The sequence below is a fragment of the Doryrhamphus excisus genome, chromosome 6 (genome assembly GCF_030265055.1).
Source record: "Doryrhamphus excisus isolate RoL2022-K1 chromosome 6, RoL_Dexc_1.0, whole genome shotgun sequence".
Lineage (NCBI taxonomy): Eukaryota > Metazoa > Chordata > Actinopteri > Syngnathiformes > Syngnathidae > Doryrhamphus > Doryrhamphus excisus.
Window position 1 is genome coordinate 19807943 of NC_080471.1, and position 12097 is coordinate 19820039.

Genomic DNA, 12097 nt, shown 5'->3' on the forward strand with positions numbered 1-12097 from the left:
AAAATGAATGAATGAATGAAAATAAAATAAAATGTTAATTGGTGCCCTGTGATTGGCTGGCGACCGGTCCAGGGTGTACCCCGCCTCTCGCCCGAAGACAGCTGGGATAGGCTCCAGCACCCCCGCGACCCTCGTGAGGATAAGCGGTAGAAAATTAATGAATGAATGAATGTTAATTGGCGACTCCAAATTGTCCATAGGTATGAATGTGAGTGTGAATGGTTGTTTGTCTATATGTGCCCTGTGATTGGCTGGCGACCAGTCCAGGGTGTACCCCCGCCTCTCGCCTGAAGACGGCTGGGATAGGCTCTAGCACCCCCGTGACCCTCATGAGAAAAAAGCAGTAGAAAATGAATGAATGAAAATAAACTAAAATAAAATAAAATAAATTAAAATAAAATAAACACAGAGAAAACAACTATAATTTTACATGCAGAAAAAAAAATGCAAACTAATCATAACAGATGAAACTTATTGTTAACGCTGACTTCTTAGAGACCCAGGTGAGATCGAATTCCATAGTTTTTCAGACATTCTTTCTCAAATTGCTTTCATTCGTAATTTCTTTGGCCCCGTGGTGGGCTATTTAACAGTCACACTCAAAACAGTAGCACTTAGGGTGCTTTGTTTGGGCACTGGATTTCACTTCAGAACAAAGCACAAGGCAAACATCTGTTATGTTCAATGTTGTATGAAAACCAAGACACAATTATGGCAAAAATTTTGTGTGAAAACCGAGTCATACAAAAATTGGGGCATACGGAAACTATGGTTTGAGTGTTTCATATTTGATGTGCACAGTCATGCCTTGTCATAACTGTCAAATTGATAATCGTCCATCACTTCTTTACCTTGGCCTGTTGTTTCCTCCCGTAAATAACTCTAAGTAGTAACGCATCTCCACTTGTCGTCCAGATGTCCTTTAGCCATTAATCATCGCTCCATCACAAACATCATCTCTGCTTTTGTGTAGTTCTTCCCGCCTTTATCTGCATGCATAACTTTGCCGTGTTTGCTGTGCTGGTCTTTAATCTCTCTATGTCTTGAGTTGTCGTCTTGTTTTGCCATTATGTCTTTGCATGTCCCTTCCTTCACTTTTCGACTTTTTTTGTCATTTATCACATGTCACAGCAAATTTGTGTCATATTATTCACTGGTTTTCCAGTATGGATCTACTCTAGGATCTACTTGAAAAGCTGAAGCACCACTCAAATAGAAAACAACCTTAGAATAAGTAATTTTAATCATGGACTTTATCTACTTTTAAGAAAAAAATTGTCATTTAAAAATAAAATCTGTCATTAAAAATAAAAATAAAAATAAAAATAAAAATAAAAATAAAAATAAAAATAAAAATAAAAATAAAAATAAAAATAAAAATAAAAACAAAAATAAAAATAGATAGATAAATAGATTTTATCCGTTATAAAAAGGCACTTCCTTGACTATGTTTCCAATGTAAAAAAATAAAATAAAATAATAATAAAAATAAAATAAAAGTAAAATGTTAAGAGCTAGCCTGGCAGAAAAGTAATTCATTGCTGTCTTCATCTTCTTCAGGGTAGGAACTTGAACAGCCTCACAATTCCTTCATCACACACTTTGTCAGCCTCTTTCATTGACTCTCTCAGTTATCACTTCAGTTCTTAGCTTGTTCTATCCATCACACAGTAGTCCAGCCTTTCCACACTCGTTGGTGATCGTGGAATTTTTGACACTTCTTCACACTGTCAGGATCCACTTGCAGAATTCAGCAAAACTGGATTTCCTTTAACTTGAAATGCAAGACACCGAATAGACAATTGCCGTCATCAATATCGTCATCTTCTTTCTGTCTCATACATCCACTGCTTCTGTTCTGTCTCGTCTTTACGTCCCCCTTGTTCAACATCCACTCGGAAAAAAAATATTTGAAAATACTGAAGGAAAAGCACTCAAACTGTTGTTGTGAAGTATGATTCACTGTTTAACAGATGCCTTAGGTTAAGTTTACTGGATTTAATGGAGATGCCTATGACCTCTGGGTTGGAAATTTTCTAGCATATAAAGACACTCCTACGTCCCTGTATATTAGTGTATGTTTCTTAACGTCAACTGGTGGTAAACAAGGTACCATGAGAAGCTAAACAACCCACACCAGTCAATGCTAATTCAGAATAAAGCGTGACTGCGTGAGAACATCGTGTCTTGAAATACAGTCGTACCTTGGTTTTCAAATGCTCTTGCTTTTAAGGGATTCAGTTTCGGTATTTGTATTTGTTTATTGTGCTGACAAACAATCTGTTTGCCCACGTATCATGATCTGGAATCAAGTGTCCAAACAAAGCATCCCTGCAATGGTGACTCAGTCTCTATGAAGAATGGGTAGCGGTTCTGTTAGAGTTGGGACATTAAAGGCAGATTCCAGACAGGGAAATCTGTAATCATCTTTAGTATATGAGATGGGTTATTTTTTCAGAGAACATACACAGAACAATGAACTGGGACACTAAAGACAGATTCCAGACAGAGAAATCTGTAATCATCTTTAGTATATGAGATGGATTATTTTTTCAGAGAACATACACAGAACTATGAACTGGGACACTAAAGACAGATTCCAGACAGGGAAATCTGTAATCATCTTTAGTATATGAGATGGTTATTTTTTCAGAGAACACACACAGAACAATGAACTGGGACACTAAAGACAGATTCCAGATGGAGAAATCTGTAATTATCTTTAGTATATGAGATGGGTTATTTATTCAGAGAACATACACAGAACGATGAACTGGGATACTAAAGACAGATTCCAGACAGGGAAATCTGTAATCATCTTTAGTATATGAGATGGGTTATTTTTTCAGAGAACATACACAGAACTATGAACTGGGACACTAAAGACAGATTCCAGACAGAGAAATCTGTAATCATCTTTAGTATATGAGATGGGTTATTTTTTCAGAGAACATACACAGAATGATGGGTTATTTTTTCAGAGAACATACACAGAACGATAAACTGGGACACTAAAGACAGATTCCAGACAGGGAAATCTGTAATCATCTTTAGTATATGAGATGGGTTATTTTTTCAGAGAACATACACAGAACGATGAACTGGGACACTAAAGACAGATTCCAGACAGAGAAATCTGTAATCATCTTTAGTATATGAGATGGGTTATTTTTTCAGAGAACATACACAGAACGATGAACTGGGACACTAAAGACAGATTCCAGATAGGGAAATCTGTAATCATTTTTAGTATATGAGATGGGTTATTGTTTCAGAGAACATACACAGAACGATGAACTGGGACACTAAAGACAGATTCCAGACAGGGAAATCTGAAATCATTTTTACTATATGAGATGGGTTATTTTTTCAGAGAACATACACAGAACGATGAACTGGGACACTAAAGACAGATTCCAGACAGGGAAATCTGAAATCATTTTTACTATATGAGATGGGTTATTTTTTCAGAGAACATACACAGAACGATGAACTGGGACACTAAAGACAGATTCCAGACAGGGAAATCTGTAATCATCTTTAGTATATGAGATGGTTATTTTTTCAGAGAACACACACAGAACAATGAACTGGGACACTAAAGACAGATTCCAGATGGAGAAATCTGTAATTATCTTTAGTATATGAGATGGGTTATTTATTCAGAGAACATACACAGAACGATGAACTGGGATACTAAAGACAGATTCCAGACAGGGAAATCTGTAATCATCTTTAGTATATGAGATGGGTTATTTTTTCAGAGAACATACACAGAACTATGAACTGGGACACTAAAGACAGATTCCAGACAGAGAAATCTGTAATCATCTTTAGTATATGAGATGGGTTATTTTTTCAGAGAACATACACAGAATGATGGGTTATTTTTTCAGAGAACATACACAGAACGATAAACTGGGACACTAAAGACAGATTCCAGACAGGGAAATCTGTAATCATCTTTAGTATATGAGATGGGTTATTTTTTCAGAGAACATACACAGAACGATGAACTGGGACACTAAAGACAGATTCCAGACAGAGAAATCTGTAATCATCTTTAGTATATGAGATGGGTTATTTTTTCAGAGAACATACACAGAACGATGAACTGGGACACTAAAGACAGATTCCAGATAGGGAAATCTGTAATCATTTTTAGTATATGAGATGGGTTATTGTTTCAGAGAACATACACAGAACGATGAACTGGGACACTAAAGACAGATTCCAGACAGGGAAATCTGAAATCATTTTTACTATATGAGATGGGTTATTTTTTCAGAGAACATACACAGAACGATGAACTGGGACACTAAAGACAGATTCCAGACAGGGAAATCTGAAATCATTTTTACTATATGAGATGGGTTATTTTTTCAGAGAACATACACAGAACGATGAACTGGGACACTAAAGACAGATTCCAGACAGGGAAATCTGAAATCATTTTTACTATATGAGATGGGTTATTTTTTCAGAGAACATACACAGAACGATAAACTGGGACACTAAAGACAGATTCCAGACAGGGAAATCTGAAATCATTTTTACTATATGAGATGGGTTATTTGTTTAAAGAACATACACAGAACGATGAACAACTCCGGAACTGTCTCCTTTTCTTCCTCCTAATAAAGCACTGTTTGCCTTGGTGCTGATGATTAGACAAAATTAGACAAATCCTAATGAATTTAAGGCAAAAGTAGTAATGTTAAGGTTCCCATTTAACACAAGTTTCATTTGTTATGTCATGGGTCGAGCACCGCAGTTCTTCACCCCCCCCAAAAATGACAATGATAGCAGTTTCGGGCTTGAATATGGCCTTAAACTAGTATGATGTCTGGGGGCGCACTTTTGTCCCTGTTATTTGGTCCGAACTTAAACCAAATCTACAGAGAGACTCTTTAAGCTGCCGAGGCACCATGACACCTTGTCCTTTTTCAATAACGCTGTAAAGCTTCTGACCTCTTCCACTGGGAAACAATCCAACTGGAACGGATTTGATTTGAGATAAATGTTTTTTTTTTCAGCACATAAAGTTGAGCTTGAGCTTCCTCCTAGTGATTGATACTCTCTCTGCACTGCACACCTCAACAGTCACACATAGTGCCTGATAAGGAGAGAGAACAAGTGTGTGCATCTGTATGTGTGCATGTGAAAGAGGGTCAGTGCAAAAATGAAACACAGTCTGTTTTCTATTTGTGTGTGTGTATTTCCACTTTAAAGTGCCGGGCAGTGGGCCACAGACACACACACTTACAAGCACGAAGCAGACAAAGGGAACCATCGAAACATCATTTTGTTCAGGTTCATTGTGTGTGTGTTTGTGTTTTTTTTTTGTTGTGCAACCATCTTTGTTTTACATTCATTTGCTTTCTCTTTCACTCTCTCGGACACAAAGATGACAGTATATGAGTGTACCCCCTCCACACACACACACACACACACACACACACACACACACGCACAAAGACACAATGCAACCTAACTAGCCCAAATACCAAACCATGACTTGATACATCTTTATCTCATCCAATCCCATCCATGTCTCAAAAGACATCCCACTCTGTTCTTTACTAATCTGCAGTAGAACATGGGTACATTTCACCAAAATGTCAGTTCTCATAAAAAAAAAGGGCGGGAAACAGTTTTTTGGTGAAAAAATACAGTTAAAGCATAACTTTGACTTTGACTCTAATTTAGCCATACATATAAACATGCTAGGATTAATTGGAGACTCCAAATTGTCCATAGGTATGAATGTGAGTGTGAATGGTTGTTTGTCTGTATGTGCCCTGTGATTGGCCGGCGACCAGTCCAGGGTGTACCACGCCTCACAAGTGACCCTTGTGAGGATAGGCGGTAGAAAATGAATGAATGAAAATTCAAATTTCCCATTTGGAATTGAACTGTGTATGCTCTCATTCATTCATTTTCTACTGCTTTTTCCTCACGAGGGTCGCGGGGGGTTCTGGAGCCTATCCGAGCTGTCTTCAGGCAAGAGGCGGGGTACACCCTGGACTGGTCGCCAGCCAATCAGAGGGCACATATAGACAAACAACCATTCACACTCACATTCATACCTATGGACAATTTGGAGTCGCTAATTAACCTAGCATGTTTTTGGAATGTGGGAGGAAACCGGAGTACCCGGAGAAAACCCACGCATGCACGGGGAGAACATGCAAACTCCACACAGAGATGGCCGAGGGTGGAATTGAACCCTGGTCGGACCGAGTGGTTAGGCCTCACAGCTAGGAGACCCGAGTTCAATTCCATCCTCATGTTTGCATGTTCTCCTGTGCATGCGTGGGTTTTCTCCGGGTACTCCGGTTTCCTCCCACATTCCAAAAACATGCTAGGTTAATTGGTGACTCCAAATTGTCCATAGGTATGAATGTGAGTGTGAATGGTTGTTTGTCTATATGTGCCCTGTGATTGGCCGGCCACCAGTCCAGGGTGTACAGCTGGGATAGGCTCCAGCACCCCCCCCCTTGATTTGGCTCCACTGTGAGTTACTGCGGTGAAATAATATTGAATTTAAGAAGTAACTCATGGCAAAACAGGAAGGTGATATCCGTGTTAATCTCACTGCCACAACGTGTCTTTGGAAACAATCACGTCTTCAATTAACGTAAAAGTTCCTCTTTCATTCACAAGCTTCCGCTTTACACCGTAAGTTGATATGATCAAGATCGGTGTACTTCCCCGTCTCTTGCATGTGACTGCTGATTGCCAGTTACTAATGATAACCGCCACCTTTCTTCATAGAAAACAAAACAGAAGTGAAGTTAAGAAGTTAAGAAAGTTGTGTACAAATGTGTACAATGACATGATAGCATAAGAAAACAGGAAGAAACACGGATGAGAAACACAACAGTGAGAGCAGTGCACTCTATATTTTTTTAAAAGAAAGCAACTGAGCATGCCCACAACAGTAATGCATAAAAAGAAGCAATGTATCATATGATTGCGTACAAATATGATATCTTGTAGAACAAAAAAATACAATAAACAGTCTCACTGTCTCTTTTTTTCTCTCCCATCCTTCCTCTTTTCTATTTTTGGATTTGTGTTCACTCTTCCCATCATCTCTTTCATCCCTCTTGACAACTGAACCGTCTTTCTGTCAAGTCTAACCTTTACATCCTGACACGCCGTGACTGTAATCATATCACCAGCAAACAATCCAAAGGAAAACACTTTATTATTTCTCATAACCATCTTTTTCCCCCTGCCACACCCTCTTTACTCTGCCTCTATTTTTCACTGTCTCAACTATCATCATCTCTCTCTCTCTCCTACTCCTCCGCATCATGTGACTCTCAGATGCAGTTGCCATGGTGACCATGCTCATCCCCCAGGAATGCAATCTTGACTGTTTAGCTCTCTCTTGTGCCCTTCCCATCTATTCTGCAGCACCCTCTGTGTTTCCTTCGCAATTATCATCCTTACACTCATTTTTTTTGGCTAGCACTGTACTACAATGTACAGTATAAAAATTAATTTAAATAAAGCTATTTTCATTCCGAATCTTGTCAAATATCCTTGACTCGTGTCTCGTCTCCTACAGTCCCTCCTTCTGTAGCAACTGCTAACTACTGAAAGTAATGAAATATTTAATTGTGGTTCCGGCCCTCCTATGGCCTGCCCTGTGGAGCATTGACACACAGATGCATTGATGCGCACACACACACACATCGGGGCTCCCGTCAACACTCACAGGGTGTCATACAACCACACCCATTCACAGAGGAGGGATCCACTGGGTGCAAGGCACGCAAATTGTGTGCTACCATGTTGTGTATGCTTCAAATGTACTTTGAGGTACATCAAGAGCGTAGTGAAAATCATTTCTATTGTCCCCACGTGAACCCTGAGGGAGTGGAATACTGTATGGAGACAGGAGAAGCACGCTCGTTGTGGAAACTAATTAATATTTTGTTCATCTATTTCCCTATTAACTATGTGAGATCAAAATACCTTCACGATTTATATTTAATTAGAACATGTGTATTACAAGGAATTACACTACGGAACATATTACGGTTATACTCGCACTGTAATGTATTCATTAGTGGGCATCCAAAACAGAAGCTAATTGCAGCAGCAGAAGTCGTGTAGTGGATGAATTAGCATATATTTGCACCATGTCTGATTTGAATTTGCGTTGGATCGTCTTTTATAGTTGGAAACAAAAATCGTTGTTAGCGGACAGGGAAAAGAGTGGGTGGAATCTGAAAATACCGTTTTGTGGTTTGTGATCAGATTCAGTATCAGTGGCCAACTTGAAGGATAGGGGAGTCTGGGCATGAAAAATGATGAATAGCAGCATGGTGGTAGGTTTGAATCTTGGCTGGGGGGGGGGCGGCGGGTTTGACTGTCACGCTCGTTCTCTCATCCTCCATAGTTCACCCATAATTGTCCATTAATGTCAATATGAATGTGGATGTATGATTGACCGATACCTCGTATCTCCCCCTAAATCAGGGGTCTCAAACATGCGGATGCTAGTTTAGGCCCCCACCTTGATATGACGGCCCGCGCAAGTTTGATATGGATGCTGTATGGCAGGGGTCTCAAACTCAATTTACTTGGAGGCCACTGGAGCTAGGGTCTGGGTGAGACTGGGCCACATCAGGTTTTCCAAAAAAAAAAAAAAAAAAACTTTATTAAAAACAGAAAAATATACAAACTTGTTCAGTGCTTTGGTTCCGATTTTCTACAATAAAAGCTCTGATAAAACATTCCACTGTTCTCAAATATCTTAATTTTTACTTTTCTGCACAAAATAAGATGAAAAATAAATAAACAAATCAAGAATAAAGAAAATCAATCAATCATTAAGAAATAAATATAATAATAGTAATAAAACAGCAAATAATAAAAACTTAAGAAATCACATATAGTTGGTGGGTAGACAAATTATTTTTTTCAGATTAAAATGAACAAAGCATTATTAGAGCCCTGTAGACATGACAAAACACGACTATAGTCACATTTATACTCTTTTTATTTACAACATATTGCGCAACTGCAGGGTCTTGAGACACATGCTAACTCGCAAACTAGAGATCTAGCGACCTAAACGGTAGCCTCCAAGTTATTTCCTTTAAACTTAAAAAAGCCAAAAACTTACCACTTCCACACAGAGAGGGAGGATAACGCTTAACAGTTAATTAACCTTTAACATGAACATTAATCAAACGTAATAATTTTTTCTGGGTACATGATACCATACAGCATCCATATCAAACTTGCGCGGGCCGCACTAACATTAAACTTTCATATCAAGGCGGGGGCCTCAAACTCGTGTCCTGCGGGCCACATTTGGCACACGGGCCGCGTGTTTGAGACCCCTGCTGTATGGTATCATGTACCCAGAAAAAAATATCAAGTTTGATTAATGTTCATGTTAAAGGTTAAATAACTGTTAATAGTTATCCTCCCCATCCGTGTGGAAGTGGTAAGTTTTTGGCTATTTAAGTTTAAAGGAAATAACTTGGAGGCTACTGTTTAGGTCGCTAGCTCTCTAGTTTGCGAGTTAGCATGTGTCTCAAGACCCTGCAGTTGCGCAATATGTTGTACATAAAAAGAGTATAAATGTGACTATAGTCGTGTTTTGTCATGTCTACAGGGCTCTAATAATGCTTTGTTCATTTTAATCTGAAAAAAATAATTTGTCTACCCACCAACTATATGTGGTTTCTTAAGTTTTTATTATTTGGTGTTTTATTATTATTATTATATTTATTTATTACTGATTGATTTTCTTTTCATTTATTTTTCATCTTATTTTGTGTAGAAAAATAAAAATTAAGATATTAGAGAACAGTGGAATGTTTTATCAGAGCTTTTCTTGTAGACAATCAGAAACAAAGCAAAGTTTATTAATTTTTCTGTTTTTAATAAATGCGTTTTTTGGAAAACCTGACGCGGCCCAGTCTCACCCACACCCTAGCTCCAGTGGCCCCCAGGTAAATTGACTTTGAGACCCCTGCCCTAAATCAACTGGCATAGACTCAAACCACACTGCCTTGAATGAGCAGCACAAAAAAACATTATCAGTCTATTCTTCTTTCAACACCCTCCATCTTTTGCTTTTTTCTTGCACTTCCAATCCTGTTGAGTCTTGGAGTATCTATCTTTGTACAAATCCTATCATTTACTGTGTCTTCTCATACACCAACTAAACTTAGAATCCAGTGAACTGTCACCCCTCCTTTTCCGAGCACAATCTACACAAAGAAACACACACCCGCACAAACACAGCTAAAAATATGTAAGCCCACATGAAACATCGGAAGGATGTAGCTTTGTTGAATTTGGAAAAAAAGCACGGAGGTTGTTAAGTTCAAACCAAAGATAGCACAGCAGAACCAACATGGAGGGACTGGTTCACGGTCTCGGTTGGTCTGCACCAAATGATGGCCTTGAAACATATATGGGAATATAAACCAGGCATGCTTTTTTTTAATGGACTGGGACAGTCTCCTTTTTACGCCTCATAAATAAGAATTTGATAATTGTATATTAGGTCATTCTATGATAACAAATATTGATCTCTGCTGTCTGCATGTTCTTCCAAATGGTTCTATTTGCAACAGTAACAGCAGTCTTGACATTGGTGCATTACGCTGTCTGGATGGACTGACCACTTTATTCAGCAGAATTTAATTTAAAAACCCTATCGACAGAAAAAAAGGCTTTAATGTCTTTCCAGATGAGGTAAAACTGTGAAGAGGAAACTGTAATCTTACAAGAAATGAAACAGGAGACAGAAGCTAAGCTTTATGGCCCATGGTTATATAATGTGATTTTGGAGGCTAGCATCATACATAATAAAATTTAGCCATTCCCCGATCCGATCTTCAGGATCGGGATGGGGCTGCTGTATTTTGCCACAAGATCGGGCCGATCCGGTTGCCGTTTAACGTTTGTAAGTGTGGGCCACAACCAGTCCAGGGTGTACCCCGCCTATCGCACGAAGACAGCTGGGATAGGCTCTAGCACAGGGGTGGGCAAACTACGGCCCGGGGGCCACATCCGGCCCGCCAAGTGTTTGAATATGGCCCGCCTGTTCTTTCCAAAGTATTTCATTTAAAGTCAACATACAACCTGGCATCATGGCTTGATCAATTTCGTTATTTGTTGTGGTCTGTTGTTTACAAATGCTACTGAAAAAATGGACACAAGCACATAATAATAATAACAATAACAACAACAACAACAACAACAACAACAACAATAATAATAATAATAATAATAATAATAATAATAATAAACCAGTCCAGGGTGTACCCCGCCTCTCGCCCGAAAACCCCCGTTACCCTTGTGAGGTTAAAGCAGTAGAAAATGAATGAATGAATGAATATTGGTACATGTTTGTATATTTCTCAGTTATATCTTTTCAATCGACTCTAAATTGTCCATAGGTATGAATGTGAGTGTGAATGGTTGTTTGTCTATATGTGCCCTGTGATTGGCTGGCGACCAGTCCAGGGTGTACCCCGCCTCTCGCCCGAAGACAGCTGGGATAGGCTCCAGCACCCCCGCGACCCTCATAAGGAAAAAGCGGTAGAAAATGAATGAATGAATATCTTTTCAATGTGAGGTTGCTGTGTGATGAGTTTAGTGTTATTTGTAAGATGACAACGTGAGTCAGTGTTATATATAATGACCTAGATAGGTAGAAAATGAATGAATGAATTAATAATAATAAGTTTAATTTATAACGCACTTTATTAAAATATGTGTAAAAATATACATATATAAATGGACTGTTACGTGTAAAATACTATATAGTTAGCCCCCCGGCAATTTTGTTAAATCAATGCGGCCCGCGAGTCAAAAAGTTTGCCCACCCCTGCTCTAGCATGTTATATATACAGTAAACCTCGGATATATCGGATTCAATTGTTCCCACTGGTTTTGTCCGATATAAGCGAAATCCGTTATATGCGTATACCGGACAATGTCAGTTTTACGCATATATCGGATTTATATCCGGTATATGCGTAAATCGGATTTTATCCGTTATAAAAAGGCACTTCCTTGACTATGTTTCCAATGTACCTGGACACGCAGGCAA

The 12097-nt window shown here is 38.8% G+C and overlaps 1 protein-coding gene across 1 annotated transcript in view; it reads right to left on the bottom strand.

The window, feature by feature from the left end:
* The window catches only part of LOC131130900 (guanine nucleotide-binding protein G(o) subunit alpha), a 95423-nt gene that overhangs the window by 25467 nt on the left and 57859 nt on the right, over window positions 1-12097 (bottom strand). The window lies entirely within an intron of this gene.